This window comes from Anastrepha obliqua, chromosome 1 (assembly GCF_027943255.1).
Source record: "Anastrepha obliqua isolate idAnaObli1 chromosome 1, idAnaObli1_1.0, whole genome shotgun sequence".
Taxonomy (NCBI): domain Eukaryota; kingdom Metazoa; phylum Arthropoda; class Insecta; order Diptera; family Tephritidae; genus Anastrepha; species Anastrepha obliqua.
This window is the reverse complement of record NC_072892.1, coordinates 158,824,128-158,842,522: the sequence shown is the minus strand read 5'-3', so window position 1 is coordinate 158,842,522 and position 18,395 is coordinate 158,824,128.

Sequence of the window (18,395 nt, the reverse complement as noted above, 5' to 3'; positions counted from 1 at the left end):
TAAACAAATAAAATAAAATAAAACTTTTTCAAGGGTATGAAATTTTTTCAAAACAAAATTTTCTGAAAACCAAACAAAATTAAAAAAAAAATGGTGTTTTCAAAGCATTTCATGTTCCACTATTAATAGAGAATACAATTTTTCGAGGGGGTGTTTTTCAAAGCGGAAAAAAATCTTTTTTAACAAATCAATTTAAACTTTTACAAAAGTATGAAATTTTTTCAAGAACAAAATTTTCTCAAAAACGTTAAATTAAAAAAAAATAATATAGTTTTTTCAAAATATTTAATTTTCAGCAATTAACTGAGAAGAAATTTGTTAGAGCGAAGTGTTTTTCAAAACTTCAAAAAACACTTTTTAACCAAAAAAAATAAACCTTTTTTCAAAAACAACAGGAATGATAACATTGCCTAACAATTTCTGCACTTTTGCACAGTCTAAAGAGGCATTGATACAGAGTGTATTTCCAAACATAGTTCAACATTACAAAAACCATGATTGACTCAGCGAAAGAGCAATTTTAGCTGGGAAAAATAAGGACGTCAATGATATAAATTCAGCTATTTTAGATCAAATACCTGGTGACATAGTTGCATATAAGTAAGTCAATGGACACTATTACTGATCAAGATGCTGTCGTAAATTAACCAACTGAATTCTTAAACTCACTCGATTTGCCAGGCTTACCACCTCATAATTTACGATTAAAAATTGGAGCACCGATTATTATGCTGCGCAATAGTAATGTGCCCCGACTTTGCAACGGTACCAGACTCGCTGTGAAGAAGCTAATGGGTAACGTTATCGAAGCAACAATTTTGAAAGGGAAGTACAAAGGAGAAGACATTTTGATACCCTGAATTCCACTGATTCCGGCGGATTTACCATTCGATTTCAAACGTTTGCAGTTCCCTATTCGCCTTGCCTTCGCTATGAGAATTAATAAGGCGCAAGGACAGTCTCTACAAATGTGCGGTATTAATTTAGAATACCCAATTTTTTCTCATGGACAATTGTATGTAGCTTGCTCACGAGTTGGCAAACCATCGTCATTATTCACGCGAAAGATGAAAAAACCAAAAACGTTGTCTACCAAAAAGGGTTACAATAAAGTTCGAATGAAATTGTATCAAAGAATTTGCTTTGTTTCGTATTAATTTTATTCTCTTTCAGCAAATCATTGAATTTATCATCTAGCGAAGCGGGCGAGGGTACGCTAGTAGAAATATAAATTATAAACCAATATTTATCAATAATACGGCAATACCGCATGCAAATACGGCAAAATATCTATGTAGGTATGACCTTAGATGCTAAGCTGAGATGGAGAGCACATGTCAAGAAAAAACACGAGGAGTTAATTCTTAAATACAAGAAAATGTATTGGCTGTTAGGCCGACATTCTAAACTCTCTATTTATAACAAAATACTTTTATACAACCAAATACTGAAACCAGTGTGGTCATATGGCATACAGCTCTGGGGCTGCACCAGTGAAAGCAACAAAAAATAAAGTATAATATTACGCGACATCGTTAGAGCGCCGTGGTACATTCGTAATTGCAATCTACATAAGGATCTTAATATAGACACCATTACGGATATCATAAAAAAATTCGCAAATAAACATAAAGAGAGACTTCAACAGCACATCAATGATGAAGCAGCCAAACTACTTGTAATTGGTAACTACTTGTAGAAGATTAAAAAGGACGAAACCGCATGATCTCTTTTCATAAAATTTTGTCTTTACTTGAGATGTTTTAATTTAATTAAATATATGTATGTAAAATGAATTGCTTATTAGTTTTGTTAACTAGATTGCAATAGTAATAAAATAAAAATAAAAAAAAATATTTTTTTTATATGTCTTTATAAAATATCAATAAAAAAAATAATTGATATTTGACTTAATTTTAGTTTTCTCAAATTTATTTAACTTTCATTTATTTTATGTTCTTGTATTAAAATTAATATTACTATTTAATATTAAAATCACATAAAAAATGTTATTTATTATTTAATTTGATTTAATTTTAATTAATTTTGTTTCTTTCATACTCTTTTTATTGAATTTATTTTTATTTTTATTTTGCTTTCTTTTAGTTTAATTAATTAATTTTTTTATTTTGCTTAAAAATATGTTTAATCTTTTTTTTTATTTCATTTTATTCTGTTTTATTTTATTTATTTTTATTTTACTTTCTGTTAAGAATCTTTTTTTTGTATTATATTATTATTATTTCATTTCATTTTTTTTTTTAATTTAATAGTTCATTTTTAATTGCATTATATTTTTTTCATTACATTTTCTGCCACTTGTTTATTCGTATTTGTTTCAGTATATTCTTTTTCTCACAAACTATTCTCAAACTAAATTTCCTTAAACTTGCATCTGCTCTTTAAATCAGCTCATCTGCCATGCCACAATAGCAACAACGCAGCGCAGAAAAGCGAGATACATCTGCCGGGCACATAAATTCTTCAAAACTCGAAAGGAAGCAGCAAACAATCCATTCGTCTTCGCTTCCCGTATTCCCCTCACACAAACACACAACAATGTAAATAATCACATCCCACCCCTCCGCCTACAACCATCTCCAACTGTAATGCCAAAAATCGTAAATAAAAGGAATGAAAAAGGTTATGCACAAGAAAGAAAGCAAAAATAAATATTCTGTGCACTGAATCAAAGCTTGAAGAAGGGGCGGCATTAGTGTTGGTGTAGGTGTAGGAGCAGCGCTTGAAACAAAACGACACATTGCTGCTATGTGTAAGTGAGTGTGCGTACGAATGGACGCCGAAGGTGGTTATGGATGCTCGAGACCTCAGCCGCGAACCCCTTCCAACCAGCGCAGCATCCTCCCACATTCAGCGAACCTGTCGTGCCGTTGTTACGCTGCTACGTTTGTCCAGCCGCTCGCTCACACGTCTGCCCCGCCCGCCGCTCTCCGGCCAGCCTGACGTTCCATAACTTCCCCCGGGAACGAAAAGAAATGTTTCGCATAAAATGTTATCGGAAAGATTTACGACCCGACTTTGCGCATCCCCTGCTTTATGATAATATACGAGCTTTCTCCGTTGAAATATACTCGTATAAATGCGTATGTGCGCATGTGTATTGGTGTATAAGTGCATGGGTGTGTGGTTGTATGTTTTTCCGAAATTTCGACAGTGTGTCTATGTTGGTGTGACTGTGCATGTGTGCAACTTTATTTTACGCCATTTTTTATTTCATTTCATTTTTATTTTTATTTTATTTGTTCCTAACTGAGGGAGTCAGTGCTGCTCCAACTCTTGTAGTTGCAATCTCTTATTCTTGTTGTTGAGGTTGCTCCCTCGGCCATCTTCTTTGTTAATGCTTTCTCTTGCATTTATTTTATGTCAGTTTTTATTTCCCTTTATTTTAGTTACATTTTTATGTTTCTTCTCAACATTTTATTATTATTATACGTATAATTTTTTTTTTTTTTTTGCTCTACTGACATTTCATTCCACCTCAACACATTGGCTGGAGTTATTGTGTGCATGTATGCATTTACATACGTACATTTATGCGTGCAAAGATGTGTGGAGAGTATCCAGTTATCTTTGTGATTTCATACATATTTATTTTACTGTCATTCGCCGCAGATAGAACTGCTTACTTTCTATCTGAAAATATATCTCCATGTGAATGTAGATGTGATCCGTTCCCACAAGGGTACCTACAAACATAGGTATGTAAGCTCATATTATACCCGTTCATGTACCCTGCAGGAAACGCCTTTTATTCTAAGAAATAAGTATATCGGGTGCTTTCTTAAGAGCTTAAGAACCCCTTATGTCGATTGTGCAATATTTTTTTTTTCAGGTGGGATGCATGTGTATAGAGGGAGTCTCCGATTCTTCGTAACTTGGATCCGGAAAGGCATAATTTCCAGTCTTCCTTAAAGCTTTCGTTATTCCTCATGTCGTTTGTGCAAGAAGATGCGGATGGAGAATGAGTGGTAGATGAGTTTTTTTCAGTCTCCCTTAAAGCTTCCGTTGTCCCGCACGACGATTGGGAGCTGGGAGCTGGAAAGACCTTGTGAGAGAGATTGGATCTCATTACGTAGAGGCCATATTGAAAACCGGAATGACCGACATTCCGTTGCCTTCGTGAACGGACCCTCGTGCAAGATGAGATAATTAGGATAGTGCAGACTTGAAGATGCCTTTTTTTCTTAATCCTGTGTGACCTTCCTTTAGAAGTAGAATTCGGGCTAGTTTATTGGGATGCTTCTTCTAGCTTCTGCAGGAATTTTTTGGTCAACCGTACAAATCCATAGGTTACACGTGGTATACAAAGGTCTCTGTGAATATTAGCGTTCTTTATGCACCATTGAGCTCCCGTAATAATCCGCAAGGCTTTAGATTGTACACTCTGAAGTGTTGGATATTTGAAGGCGTGGCAGTTCATTTATACATTTCTATACCATATTTCCATATTGGTTTTAGCATGACTTTAACTAGGCTTTTCATTTTCAGCTTGATATTTGTCATTTTCTTTTCGAGGCATAATCTGAAAAAAGTATAATCTGATAGATAATTTCACGGCGTTAATTTTTTGAATATAATATCTGGACGACGCACGAAAAAGCAAGCGGATGCTAGGCCACATGCAAAACCTTAAAAGTCATGTGTAGAACTAATAACAAAAAACTTACTCAATTCGAACTTACGCTATGGCGAAAATACTGCAGAACTATCATAGGTGTACTTTCAGGTCGTGCGTAAAAGATAGGGATTACTAGCAACGACAAATGGCGGCAGTGCAGTAAGGATATAAAAAAAAACTTTAGAGAGTCTTCTGTGTTTTAGTCCGGCATTATCAAAAACGCGCTCGAAATGCCTAGGAGCCCCACAATTTGACAGTCTGGGTATAACTCAAAAATAGATCCTCTTGCGCTGCTTAGACATAGAAAGTGATAGGAAAAAATAGAGACAGAGATAGCGATAGTTAGTCCTGTGAGAATTTTCCAGATTCTTTGGCAAATCTGTAGATATCCTCCAGTTTTAGAGAACAAATATTACTCATCCTCATGACATCAGAACCCAAAACTCTTAGCCGTGCTCTAGCGAAGGCAGGACACTCACAGAGAAAGTGCTTAGTGCTATCCGCCTCCTCCAAGCACGACTGGCACGTCGGGTCCTCAATGATTCCAATAGTGGTCATATGCTGACCCCATGGGTTGTGTCCTGTAATGATACCGACAATCAACCGAACGTCTTTCCTTCCAAGTTTTAGTAGAAAGTTTGACAGTTTTCTGTTCGGTACGTAATGACCACTTTAAATCTTAATAAAGGTCAACCTCTCTCTAGTATCGTTAGGAACCAAAAGGTCCATGTGTGGCTTAATACCAGCCGGGCTAACCTAACCTAATTATTTATGGCAGACACATAATCACAGGTTTTTTTTTTATTTGAAGAACAGCGTGACTTGTAAAAATATAGCCTTAGATGTCTTATGTGGGCTTCTGTTCCGGGATTAATCGAATGGTAGTTACACGCAAACCTCTCGGTTAAGTTGTTCGCCAACACCTGTAATCTCAATTTAACGTTTGATCGTTTTGAGTGTTTATGAACTGCTCAATTATCTTAAAATAAATTACATATTAAATTATATGCAAACATTTTTTTGAAATAAAAGAAAAAGAACAAAAAAGCGGGCCTAAAGCTGCTCGAACGTGTTTCCTTTAATTTGCGCCGTGGAATGTATAGCCCCTTCTAATCAACTGAAATCAGCCAGATAAATTTTTTTCATTAAAACGAAAAAAAAAACATTTAAAGAAAAAATTAAAAATTGAAGTGTAAAAGTAAAATATTACACTTTTTTATGAAGAAATTGATCAAAACAATATTTTTAGTGACAATTAATAGAAAATTAGAGATACATGCAAACGCCAATATGTTAAAGAATATCCCTGTAAAATGTTAAGTCGATATCTTGATTACATTTCGAGTTATATTCGACAGCGTGGAAAAAAACGTATTTCGAGAAAAACGCAATTAAAGTTTTCGTTCTTATTCATCTTTCGTTCGACGCTGATCACTTGACGGACTTTATAGGGACTTTTCAGACTTTCAATTAAGCTTAAAATATTGAAAAAATATTCTTTACACTGTAAATTAATTTATAAAGCAACAAAACAAATGGAAAATTTGAAAGTGCTGGAGGAGCGCATTTACTTTCAGACTAATGGACTTGCCTCCGGCAATCCTTAACATTTTTGTTAATAGTCAAGCAGCGATTAAGGCACTGGCTTCAACGCGCATCAATTCAAGATGTGTGTAAAGAATGCAGGAGGTCACGCTCGCTTATCCCACAACACAACACCCCACTTTGTTGGCTTCCCGACCGCTTTGGAGTGCGATGAGTGTGCAAGGAAAGGCTCTGAGCTTGACCTTCAGCGAGTGGTAGAGGACATAAGCATTCGTCTAAACGAACTGCACACTGCGATTGACTTGAGCGTAATCGTGGAAAGCCTCTCATAAAAAACATCAGTCTTTCGGAGTCGGCTTAAAACGGTATGTCCCTCCATTTGAGTAACAACATCAAGACGCACGCCACAAATAGGAGGAGGAGCTCGGCCAAATACCTAACAGAAGTGTAGGCGCCAATCATTTATTTATTTTTCAATCGCGGAAACCAATAGAAGTTCGTCTCCAACAACTATCTGTAGGATCTCCGCAGCGCTCTGGCCTAAGCTGAATCTTAAAGGGACAAAATGTCTGTTATAACGAGTCATTGTACTATTGGCACGCTAGCAAGTAGGAAGGGTGTAACAATGGCTTCTGCAGGAGCTGTGGAGATGAACCACACCTCCTCTGTGAATCTCCTGCGCTTTAAAGAAATAATGCAAGCCGTCGAAAATTTGCTAAATGTCTCACTCGTCCGCTAAGCGAACTTTTATATTATTTTTATTATATTCATACATAGATAAATTAAGTATTAATCGATAAGTATTTCTGTTGCAATCTGCAAGAAATCATGTATTTCTAGATTTAACATGCAAAGATTGAATAAATGAACAGTAAAATTTCCCTGCAGGGTTCACACAGTGAATAAAATGTACGTGTATGTATGTGTGTGTGTAAATATTAGCATTAAAGGATATCTGCTTGTTTGACTTTAGGATTAGAGCGAAAGAAATTTCGCGTTAATATCGTGTAAGTTGGGCAGATAAACATATTAAAGCGCAAAATCTAAACAAAAGTAAAAAAATACTTTGTATGATAAAATAATGATGCCACAAACCAATTTTTTTTTTGCATCCCCGCTGAAAGGAAAAAAATACAACTGTCTTCTTAAGGCACCCTTTGCTTTCAGTGCTGGGGCTTGTCTCTTACGAAAACAAAGAAAGGAAGAGCAACAAGGCAATTTAATCTGGTTGCCTGGGGTTTGGGTCATTCCATATAGGAACTTAAATTCAATAAGGAAAAAAATGGACTTCAACGCCTAAATCGTTATATATGAGGCGAGGAATTCAATTGCTCGTAGAGAAGATTTCACTATTCTAAGAAAAGACTTTTTTTTTGTTGTAGTGGGTGTGGTAGGCATTAAAATGCCTTCGCACTTACAGCGACCGTCGTGTACAGCGTTAAGTGGTGTGGGCACTCTCCTTTTGACATCCATAAAGGTCCAATTCTATTCACCCACGACTGGGTCTACCATATTTGTAGCCAGTTTTCATGCTATGGGCTCGTCTTCTTATGTCTCTACCTGTGCAGTTTCGCTTTGTTGCACTGTGTTGAGCTCTATCTTTTTTCGTAGTATGTCCTCGAGGTATCTCTTTACTGCAATCCAGCTGTTCTCGCATTCGAGCATTTTGCTGATTATATTGCTCGGTGCGATGTCGCCAATCTGCTCAGAGCATCTCTTTTCGCGAGCCATTCGCCACAACTAATCAAACGAGTGTTCAGTGTCATCGCTCGGCGCTTCGCAGTATATGCACTGGGAATTCCTTACATTGCCCATTCGGTATAGGTATCTCCGAAAGTATCCGTGGCCCGAGAAGAACTGAGTCATGAAATAGCCCACTTCCCCGAAGTTCTTTTGAACCCATTTACCTATTGTAGGAATGAACTTCGCCGTCCATCTGCTACTCGGTTCAATGTCCATCAGCTTTGCCACCGGAGCATGGCTTGGCATCTCCGTCCCGCGACGCTAGTGATGACGTGTTTCTTCTTGGAGTTCCACACATCCATTCGTTCCCGGGCTATGAGGTGACGGATATCTCTCCGCTGATCACAAAGACTGCAGCCCCAGAGACAGTGCGGTAGGCTGAGGCAATTCGGAGTGCCGCTGTTCGTTGCACAGCCTCCAGTGCTTTGCGTTTGGCTTGGCAATTTAGCACAACTCCCCATATTGCATCCGCGCGGTTAGATACGGCGTCACCTGAAGCGCAACAAATTGCGGAGCGAAACAGAAGCAAAGTATTTACACAAATCGGATGTCTTGACTACAGGAAGCCCAGCGAAATGTATCTGTACAAATCTCCTAGCTATGCAAATTCAGTTTTAAGGGGGGAGCCTGCTTTAGAGGCTTCAAAAAATCGATTTTTTTGTTTTGCATAAATGTCTTCCCAAACTATCCAAGAATGTGTCCTCAAAATTTCAGAAGCAAATTCAAAATATTTTCGGAGTTACAGAAGAAATTGTGAGCAAGCGTCGAGCAGGTATACGAGCGGCCGTATCGCTCGAAGTGCGATTTCTCGTTTTTTTTATTTTTGCCATTTTTCCTAATTGGCGGGAAAGATAGGGAAAAAGTTAAACGTCCTATCGAAACGAGATAACATTGATTGTATTCGGAATTAAATTCTCTTATCGTTGAACCTTAATCACCTTAAGAAAGTTATGATTAACCCACTTTTTAAACAATATAAAGTGAATTTTTTTTTCCCAAAAAAATTAATTTTTTTTTAAATTAGTGAACAGTTGCTGAATTTCTCACTTTTTGTTTAATTTTCTTGGTTTAACTAGAAGCTATACTATACCAAAATACAAAATTTTTGGGTTTGTGGTTTCAGATGAAAATTGCGACCTGCATCTTTGCCGCCGCAAGACACATGCAAACCCGAGGCGCCTCGGCAAAATGCTTGTACCAGGCATAATGTGACATATATTTTAATAAAAAAATTTGAGAAGACTGTTGAAATATATAAAAATAAAACCAAAAAGTTTCGTTGCAATCGAATATTTCTTTCCTTCCCAAAAAAATCCACGAAGAAATAGATTTTTTGAAGCCTCTAAAGCTGGCTCCCCCCTTAAGTCGATTCCGAACGGCAGATATTTTTTATGAGCAGCTGGCTAAAATACTCTTGGAGGTTTGTCATTACCTGGCGAGGGGCGATTAGTGATCGAGAAAAATTATTGTTCTATCATTTTGGTGTTTCATGCACGGAGATTCTAGCCTGTGCACTACCGAATGGTAATCGCGCACCAACCCATTCGGCTACGGCCGCCTTTCGCAAAGAGAAGAGGAATAGGAGAATTATACACATAATTCCCTTTGGATTCGTTACCATTCAGTTCCGCTGTAAAACTCTGCTGCTTGTTGGCTATCGAATTTAGTGGCGCTAAAAAGCCACAATACTCATGGCTTTCAGAATATCAATGGAATATTAAGTCTTTAGAAAGTAACCGACTAATCGAGTATGCCTCCATATTACTCATACGACCTACATACATACATTTGTATGATATTTATTGCTAAAGGTCATCTGTTTATAGCTGAAAACCATATCATAAAAAATGTATGCCTCCCAAATTCAAATGAATTTATTACAACGAAATATTCATGAAATTGGAAATCCCACTTCGCATTGGCAAATAAATAAACAGAATATGGATTTTTAAAACAACCCAGCTTTTTAGCTGCTCTACATAATTTATGACTTCTGCCTTCGCAGAAGTTCGAAGTTTAGCACAAATTCGTTTCCAGTGGCATATGGGAAAAATGATTTCCTTTTGTTTTTGCCTGCTTTAAGTTGCTTTCGCAAAAGATAAGATTGTGAATATCGAGCGCAAAAACATTTGTATGAATGGATGTGTGAACGTGTATGCGCGGTAGGGTACAGTATAAGGTGCTGCTTTACTTAAATAACAAAAAAAGGAAGCATAGTTTGAGAGCGCATAGTTTTACTGGAGCTTTAAATTTTGCATTTCCTAACATTACGGCTCGCATTTGTTCTAGAGCTGAACGAAATGCTAAATAATATACCCGTAGGCATTCTCATTGTACATTAGGGCGAGTCGATTTTAAAATCGCTCATTGCTCTGTGAAAATCGTATTCTAGGGATCAAAATAAGAAACTGTGCCGAAGGAACCACACCTCTAAAACGAAATCTGATGTCCCCCAATTTGGGCTTACAATTTAACCCCCATTGGAGAAGCTGTGAGGACTTTTCAGAGAAGGAGGCTGTTGAGCACTTTCTGCGTAAATGTCCTGGGTTGGCAGCTACGACTAAGGTCACTGGATACTACTTTCTTCGGCAGCCTGGGGCAGTGTGCCAACCTAAATCCCATCAATCTTCTCCCATCAATCTTCACATGAACAATATTCGCTGGCTGTGAATATCTGCCTGTTAGAGGTCTCATAATGGTATCAAAACGGCGCTTCAGTGATACTTGAGGAGTGCCAGACTGGTACCTCAATCATTTCACCCACCTACCTTCTTTCAAAGATCAGCAGCTTCTGTTTATCCACAGCTCTGACTGACCATGATTCACTATCGAGGCGAGGTTAGAAAAATAATCTCTTTTCCATAGCTTCTACTAAAATTTTAGGAAAAAAAGGGTTAGCCAAAGATTTTTACCTAAACATGTACTAGCTATACATGAGCCTGCTTCAAAATAGAACTTCAAAATAACAGCCCATTTTTCTAGCAAACTCTAACCGAAAAAATGGCGCCATATGCGAATTCAATAATTAACTCAACACATTGTCTTTGCTGCATTTGAAAATCGTTTCATTGTAAAATGCCGAAAACATTTTTCTAATACATTCTCGCCAACTACTTACATAGGCACGTAAATATATTCACATTTAGTTTGAAAATTCGCATAAATTTTGTAGACAATTGCGCAATGAAACTGCGATTTACATTCGACGCGACAAGTGTAGAGCAAAGCACAAAGGACTAACTGCAGCAACCCCGCCAAACACTGATCCTGGCAGCGGAGTGATTTGAACATGTGGTTTTATGACTCAATTAGAGTGGTAATTTGAGGCAGGATGGCACTGCTTATTTACACACGAAGTGAGCACCACTAAAATCAATTGTCAAACAAGTTAATTTGTGGTGACTTCAATGGATGGTTTTGGCTTTTTTTTTGCTTTCAGTGAGCTTGTTTTTCACTCTCAGTGAACCAACAGAAGCGGTAAACTGCGGTTGAGTGGCGCGAAAACACTTGACAGCATCCAAAAGTACAATTAAATGAAATTACCCTCGCAACAATCCAATAAATATTTACCATACAATACGGACATACTTACATATGTATGTGTGAACATTTGTGCGCTTGCATTTGTTATTGGGCTTTCGATAAACATTCTGGAATTGCCCTGTAGGGAAAAATACCAGCTGTAAACTGGAATACTCGTACTATGGGCCGATTTACACAAGGAAACATTTGTAGGGGAAACATTTTGTTCGTGGGAGAAGGACGGACGAGGAAGAGAGAGGGATTTTCGCTCCCGTACTGGCGACACGCATTGTGCTTCTTATTCGTATTGTCAAACTGAAAGCAGTAAACCAAGGCGTAGCTATATATTCGTATCTACAGAGGAACGAACCAGACAGGTGAAAAAAGGAAGACGGGGCCTTATATTAGAGGATGACGTCGAACAGTGGCGATTTACGTTCGTGTAATGAAAAAGTGAGAGTCCAGATGTCTAAACCTTTGCGCGACTAGAGCAGGTCAGCTAAGAAAAAGGCGCTGAGATGATTCAACCTCGTTCTCCAGACAACTTCTGCAGAAAGGACTTGAAGCAATCGCAAGCCTCACCGCAGGGACACTTAACAGACAATGTTCGGTGAAAATAGCTATCAAATTCCATAAGGTGAGATTTCTAGTAAGATCTCCTGGCTTACATTTTTCTTTCATATGAAAAGAGAGTGCTTGCATGGCAGCTTCGTCTAGTATTGCTGAGTGTAGCGGCGGTAGACTTAAAAGCGCTTCCATGCCATTCCAAAATTCAGAGGAAATTTAAACAAATTCTTAAAAAAAAAAAAAAAAAGTTTAAGGTATTCACTTTATATATATAATTGGCGCTCACACCTTTTATTGGGTGTTTGGTCGGGCTTCTCCTCCTATTTGTGGTATGCATCCTATCCTGATGTTGTACCACAAATGGAAGAACTTAAAATTTTAATTTAAATTAACGACTCCAAACAAGAAATGGTTCTTTAGAAGGAGCTTTTTCATGACAAGGAAAACACTCGCAGGTTGACCATTGCCTGCCGAGGCGCGACCACTTTTAAAAAAACTTTCTCCACCTTTTTGCTGTTTCAAGCACGGCGTTTCGAACCTGCCGTGAAGAGAAAAAAATATTGCGGCTGTAAATTAGAGCTTTGCCGAAGACGCGTAAAAATCGATTCGGCACCGATCTCAACAACCTATCTAATGGCACAGCTTGGGCGATTTTACGCAAAAATCTTGTTTGAAAAGTGTATAAAATGCAGCTATTCTAAGATTTGAAGCCAGCCGATTTTCCAAATCGTCATAATTTCAGTCGTTGGGCTCTTGAAAAACTTGTCTAGTACTCGCAAATTGGTTGAATGGCTTAGCGAAATTGCCGTATTTGGGCTGAAGAGCAGCCCGAAGCCATTCATCTATTGAAAACAACCGTTTGGTGCGGTTGTGGTGCCTATGGGCTAGAGGAATCATAGACCCATATATCTTCAAAGATAAGGCTGGCGCCAATGTACCAGTGAAGGCACTACACTATCGTGCCATAACAAACGACTTTTTGCCGGAAATTGAAGCCTGTGATCTCCGCAACATTTGGTGACGGCACTTGCCATACAGCCCGTGAGAGAATGGATTTTCTGCGTCGTCGCTTCGGTGAGCAATTTATCTCTGTTTCGGACCACTGGATAGGCCACCAATATCGCGTGATATCACACCTTTGGACTTTAATTTGTGAGGATATGTAAAGTCTAAATGTTTTGTGGATAAACCAGGTTCGATTAAGGCATTGGAATCCAGCATTCAGCCAGCGAAAGTTATTCACCAGATATCGACTGAAATCCTTCAGCGAGTCATTAAATGATTGGTGTTTACGGATGGCCGAATTACGGCCGGGTGCGGTCAACATTTTAAAGGGATTGTCTTTAAAATTAAATAAATGGCATGAATGGAATGAATCTTGCAGAAAAAACTTAATTATTTTTTGCTCTGCCAGTGCCGACATAACCAAAGTATGATAATTATTTCTTTTGACATTTGAAAGCTAAAACTTGAGTTGGTGTAGCATATAAAAGGGTCTTTCAAAAGAGATGCATAGTCGTATATTTTTGGTAGAAATATAATATTATATTTGCCCGAATGAGTCGACAATTCAAAGATTGGTGAAAAAATTGCAAACAAATGTATTATAAACAAACACAACTAATTCTGTTACGAGGGGTACCTTTTATATGTCAGGGTTAGAGAACAAAAACAAATTTTAATCATCGAAAATCACTTTATTGTTTTTCAAAATATTCTCCATGAAGATCTATATACTTTTGCATGCGTTTGATCCAATTGTCGAAGCACTTTTGCCACTCTGAATGAGGTACCTCCAAAACATGCATTCTGAATGCCCCAACCGCTTCTTCAGGTGTCGGAAAACGTTGACCTTTCAGTTTGTTTTTTACGTACGGGAATAAAAAGAAGTCATTCGGTGCCAAGTCAGGACTATACGGCGGATGACCCATTAATTCGATGTTTTGGGTGCTCAAAAATGCAGTTGTTTGAGCCGATGTGTGAGAGCTCGCATTGTCCTGGTGAAGAGTGATCCGTCTTTGGTGATTGGTTTTCCTAATTTCTTGGAAGACAACTGGCAAACAAATGGTTGTGTACCACTCAGAATTTACTGTTCTACGTTGTTCTAGTGGTACGGTTGCGACATGTTCACTTTTTCCGAAAAAACAGGCGACCATTTGCTTGGAAGTGCTTCGTGCGCGAACAACTTTTGTTGGATTTGGCTCATCTTGAAACACCCATACAGTCGACTGCTGTTTACTTTTGGGCTCATACGCATAAATCCACGATTCATCACCTGCCACGATGTCATAGCGGTGTTTCGAAGCCCCGCGATCGTATTTTTTGAGTATTTCAAAACGTTCTGAGTACGTAAAAGCCACAAAATGTCAAACTTTGCGATACAGCTGTCAGTTGCCAGATTGCAACACCAGGGTCGCCAAATCCCGACATATACAAGGCACCCCTCGTATTCTAGTCAATGACGAACTACTATGATTTCTTCTTTCCAAATACCTGTGCCTGAACTAGAATATTTCTATCTAGCTTGGCTTTTCCTTGCAGGGTGCTTACATTTACAACCTTGCAACAGGATTTTTAACATTTTAACATCAGGGTTGTGTGTGTATGTGTGCGCATGTTTATGTGGACCTCTTTGCACTGGCCACCTCTAGTGCGGCTTTGCTGTGTGGGGCTGGTGGTTCGACAAGAGTAATTGCTGCAATAAAATAAATGTGACAAGTGCAAGTGAAAATATTCAATGTGATTGCTTGTGAGCGATTATGTAGTTTGCTTGTTTGTTGTTATTGTTGCATTGTTATTTTGTACTTGCTGTTGTTCCTCTTGTCAGCTGCCTATTCCCTGCTGATTATCGTTTCGATTGCAATATTGCGATTGTGATTGCATTTGTGTCGCGGGAGCAAAAGGTCCGAATGAGCGTTTTGCGGTCGCACTGCGTCCTATAAACGGCACACTTAGACACGCACACACTTAGAAAGTAACACTTGGTACACCATAGGGAAGGTACGGTGCGGAAAGTGTAGTTTTACTAGTCCATAACTCAATTAAAAACTTTTACCAATAGAAAAAAAGCTATACGTTTAAGAACTTTCGATGATAGTTAAAAAATATCAAATAAATATAAGTCAGCATTAGAAGAGATAGCTTTATTTATATTAACAAGGTATTATTTTGATTTCTCACATAGAAAGTAATTTTTTAATTGCATTTCAAATACTTGTTTGGCCTCAGAAAGGTCCAAATCCAAAAAGGTTGAGAGATAATTAAGGTCAGAAAACATTCTAACGAGTGGCGCATTGGCACTATATAATGCCCTACTAAAGCTAACGCGAAAAATCTTACAATGGCGAAAATTTCTGTAGGGAACATTAAACTGTATTCTTTCTAGAAGGACCGGGCAGTCAATTTTGCCATTAATGAGGTCAAAGATAAATGATACTACCTGCAAAGTGCCTCTTTCAGTCAATGGAAGGAGACTAATCAAACGTGAATGTGAGTGAATGTAGCGAAACGCACAAACATTTTTTGAACCATTTCCACTTGATTTATATGGACTGCATGGTCTCCAAATATCAAATATAAATAAATAATCAGCGACCCCAAAAACCCCCTAATGTCAAATTTGGTAAGTTTCCAAAAAATTTTTCAAAAAATAGGTCCGCCATTTTGTATCCGCCATATTGAATTTCTCAAATCTGACCTCAGATTCGTAATCAGCGACCCCTGAAACCCTTAAAATTACATGCAATCATAAAAGCGGTTGGTAAGTAAAATGTGTGCTTCAAAGGGTTAAATAAAAATATAAAATATCCAAAATGAACGCGATTTTTGAGCGACTTCAAACTAAGATTTTACTAAAAAAAATACCTATGTATACAAAAATTGATTGGTATATAAAACTGCATTTCCAGAAAATTTCTAAAGATTCTGATGAAAAATTAAAAAATTTTGATAACAATTTTTTGATATTTATTAAATTTTTGTGATTTTCTACAAAGTTTGGAACTTTTATTTATACGTTTTTTGTTATAAAGGGTGGTTAAGTTTTAAGGGCCAGTGTTGATTTTGAATAAAATAAAATTTGTTTAGTAAATTATTGCCATGTCTCTTTATTAGGATAATATTGGTATGACTCAATTACTTATAGAACAAAATATTGGCCAAATTGCCTCCATCCGATGGTCCAAATTTTCGATGACGCTGAGGCATAATTGATGTTCCATGCCGTTAATGTGCCGAATTATCTCATCCTTTAGCTCTTGAATTGTTGCTGGCTTATCCACGTACACCTTTTCTTTCAAATAACCCCAAAGAAAGAAGTCCAACGGTGTCAAATCACATGATCTTGGCGGCCAATTGGCATCGCCGCGACGTGAGATTATTCGGCTATTAAATTTTCCGCGCAAAAGAGCCATTGTTTCGTTAGCTGTGTGGCAAGTGGCACCGTCCTGTTGAAACCACATATCGCCCACATCCAAATCTTCCAATTCGGGCCATAAAAAGTTCGTTATCATTTCACGAGCCTGAATAACTTTAACGCGTTGTTCGATTGTAAATCTTTCCATGGTTCAAATTGAGTCTGAAATTGAAAAATGTCAAATGAAAAGCAGAAAAAAATGTTACGTTTAGGTGTGGTTTACATTCAACATCGGCCCTCAAAATTTAGCTACCCTTTATTTCTATTATAGCAAACGACTTGAGCTTCCAGTTAGCTTTCTAAAACTTAGTTTTCTATCGATTGTTGGATATAATCTTTTAAAACAGATCATCGAACAGGACGAAAAAAGGTCAGACCAGGGTGCCCAGCCGAAGGTTTCCAAAAAGGTGTCCAACGGAGGGTTAAAATTGTAAAAACTCGAAAACACGCGCAAAAATAGATTTACTCAAGACGGCGTAACTTTTACAAATGCCAAGCAATGGCTATACAATTCTAGTAGGAATGTCGATCCCAGATGTTGCAACCTAACAAAAAAAAACTCAAATTAGCTGACTTAGAGCGTCAGACGGGAACTTTTTGATCAAGGTGGTATGTGTCATAAAGCCTTTGCGAATTGACTGTTCCATAATTAGCCAACGTAAAATTTAGGTTTGGCAATGTTGACTTGGCGGCCGCCGTAGCCGAATGGGTTGGTGCGTGATTACCATTCGGAATTCACAGAGACGTCGTTGGTTCGAATCTCGGTGAAAGCAAAATTAATAAAAACATTTTTCTAATAGCGGTCGCCCCTCGACAGGCAATGGCAAACTTCCGAGTGTATTTCTGCCATGAAAAAGCTCCTTATAAAAAATATTTGCCGTTCGGAGTCGGCGTGAAACTGTAGGCCCCTCCATTTGTGGAACAACATCGAAACGTAAACCACAAATAGGAGGAGGAGGTCGGCCAAACACCCAAAAAGGGCGTACGCGCCAATTATATATATATATAATGTTGACTTTTTTTTTATAAAGGGTTTTCCATTAACAGGTGTTACAGGTGAATGGATTGCGCTATCGAGAGATGATTAACGAATTTGGATCGTATTGATCAGGACAACGTTTATTTTCAACAAGACGGCGCTACATGCCACACAAGCAACGAGACCATTGATCTTTTACGGGAAGAGTTTCCGGACCGTGTTATCTCTCGAAGAGGTGATCACAATTGGCCACCGAGATCTTGTGTTTCAACACCTTGTGGCTATTTTCTTTGGGGCCACATGAAAGAAAAGGTCTACGCCAACAGCCCAGGGTCGATTCAAGACCTCAAAGATGGAATTCGTGAGGCTATTGAGGACATAGGGCAGCCACTTTGCAATTCGGTTATGGAAAATTTCATGAAAAGGATATTGTCCTGTAAGCGTAGTCGTGGTGGTCGTTTGCCTGATGTTATTTTCCACTATTAACGGCATACTTTCCTCTTTATAATGAAATAAACATCCGATCATTTATATTACAATAAAAAATAGCATTTTTCTTTGAATATCAAAATAACACCTCTTATTAAAAAAACTTTTTTTTTTATACCTTTGAAAATAGGCATAACAAATTACAAGCCTTTATTGTGCTCAAAAAATGTTAGCCTATTGAAAACAATTGAAATCAGGCTCTCTCAATTTGCAATCTATACTAATAATTGTGGCTCAAGTGCGCTTTCCAATTCGTAAATGAATAGACCCAGAATATTTATAGCTGTTTGTATGTATGCACTTCCCCATATTTGTCACTCATAGATACGGAGATATCGGCGGTAGCCAGGACAAATGCGACCACCATCACGCATGCAATTATCGCTCGGGTGGCGCTGAGCGACGATTCCAATGAATTCCGCAGGGATAAGTGAACTCGAATACGATGCTTACCACCGATTGTGGCACATATCGGGAAAATTAGTTATGCCACAGCA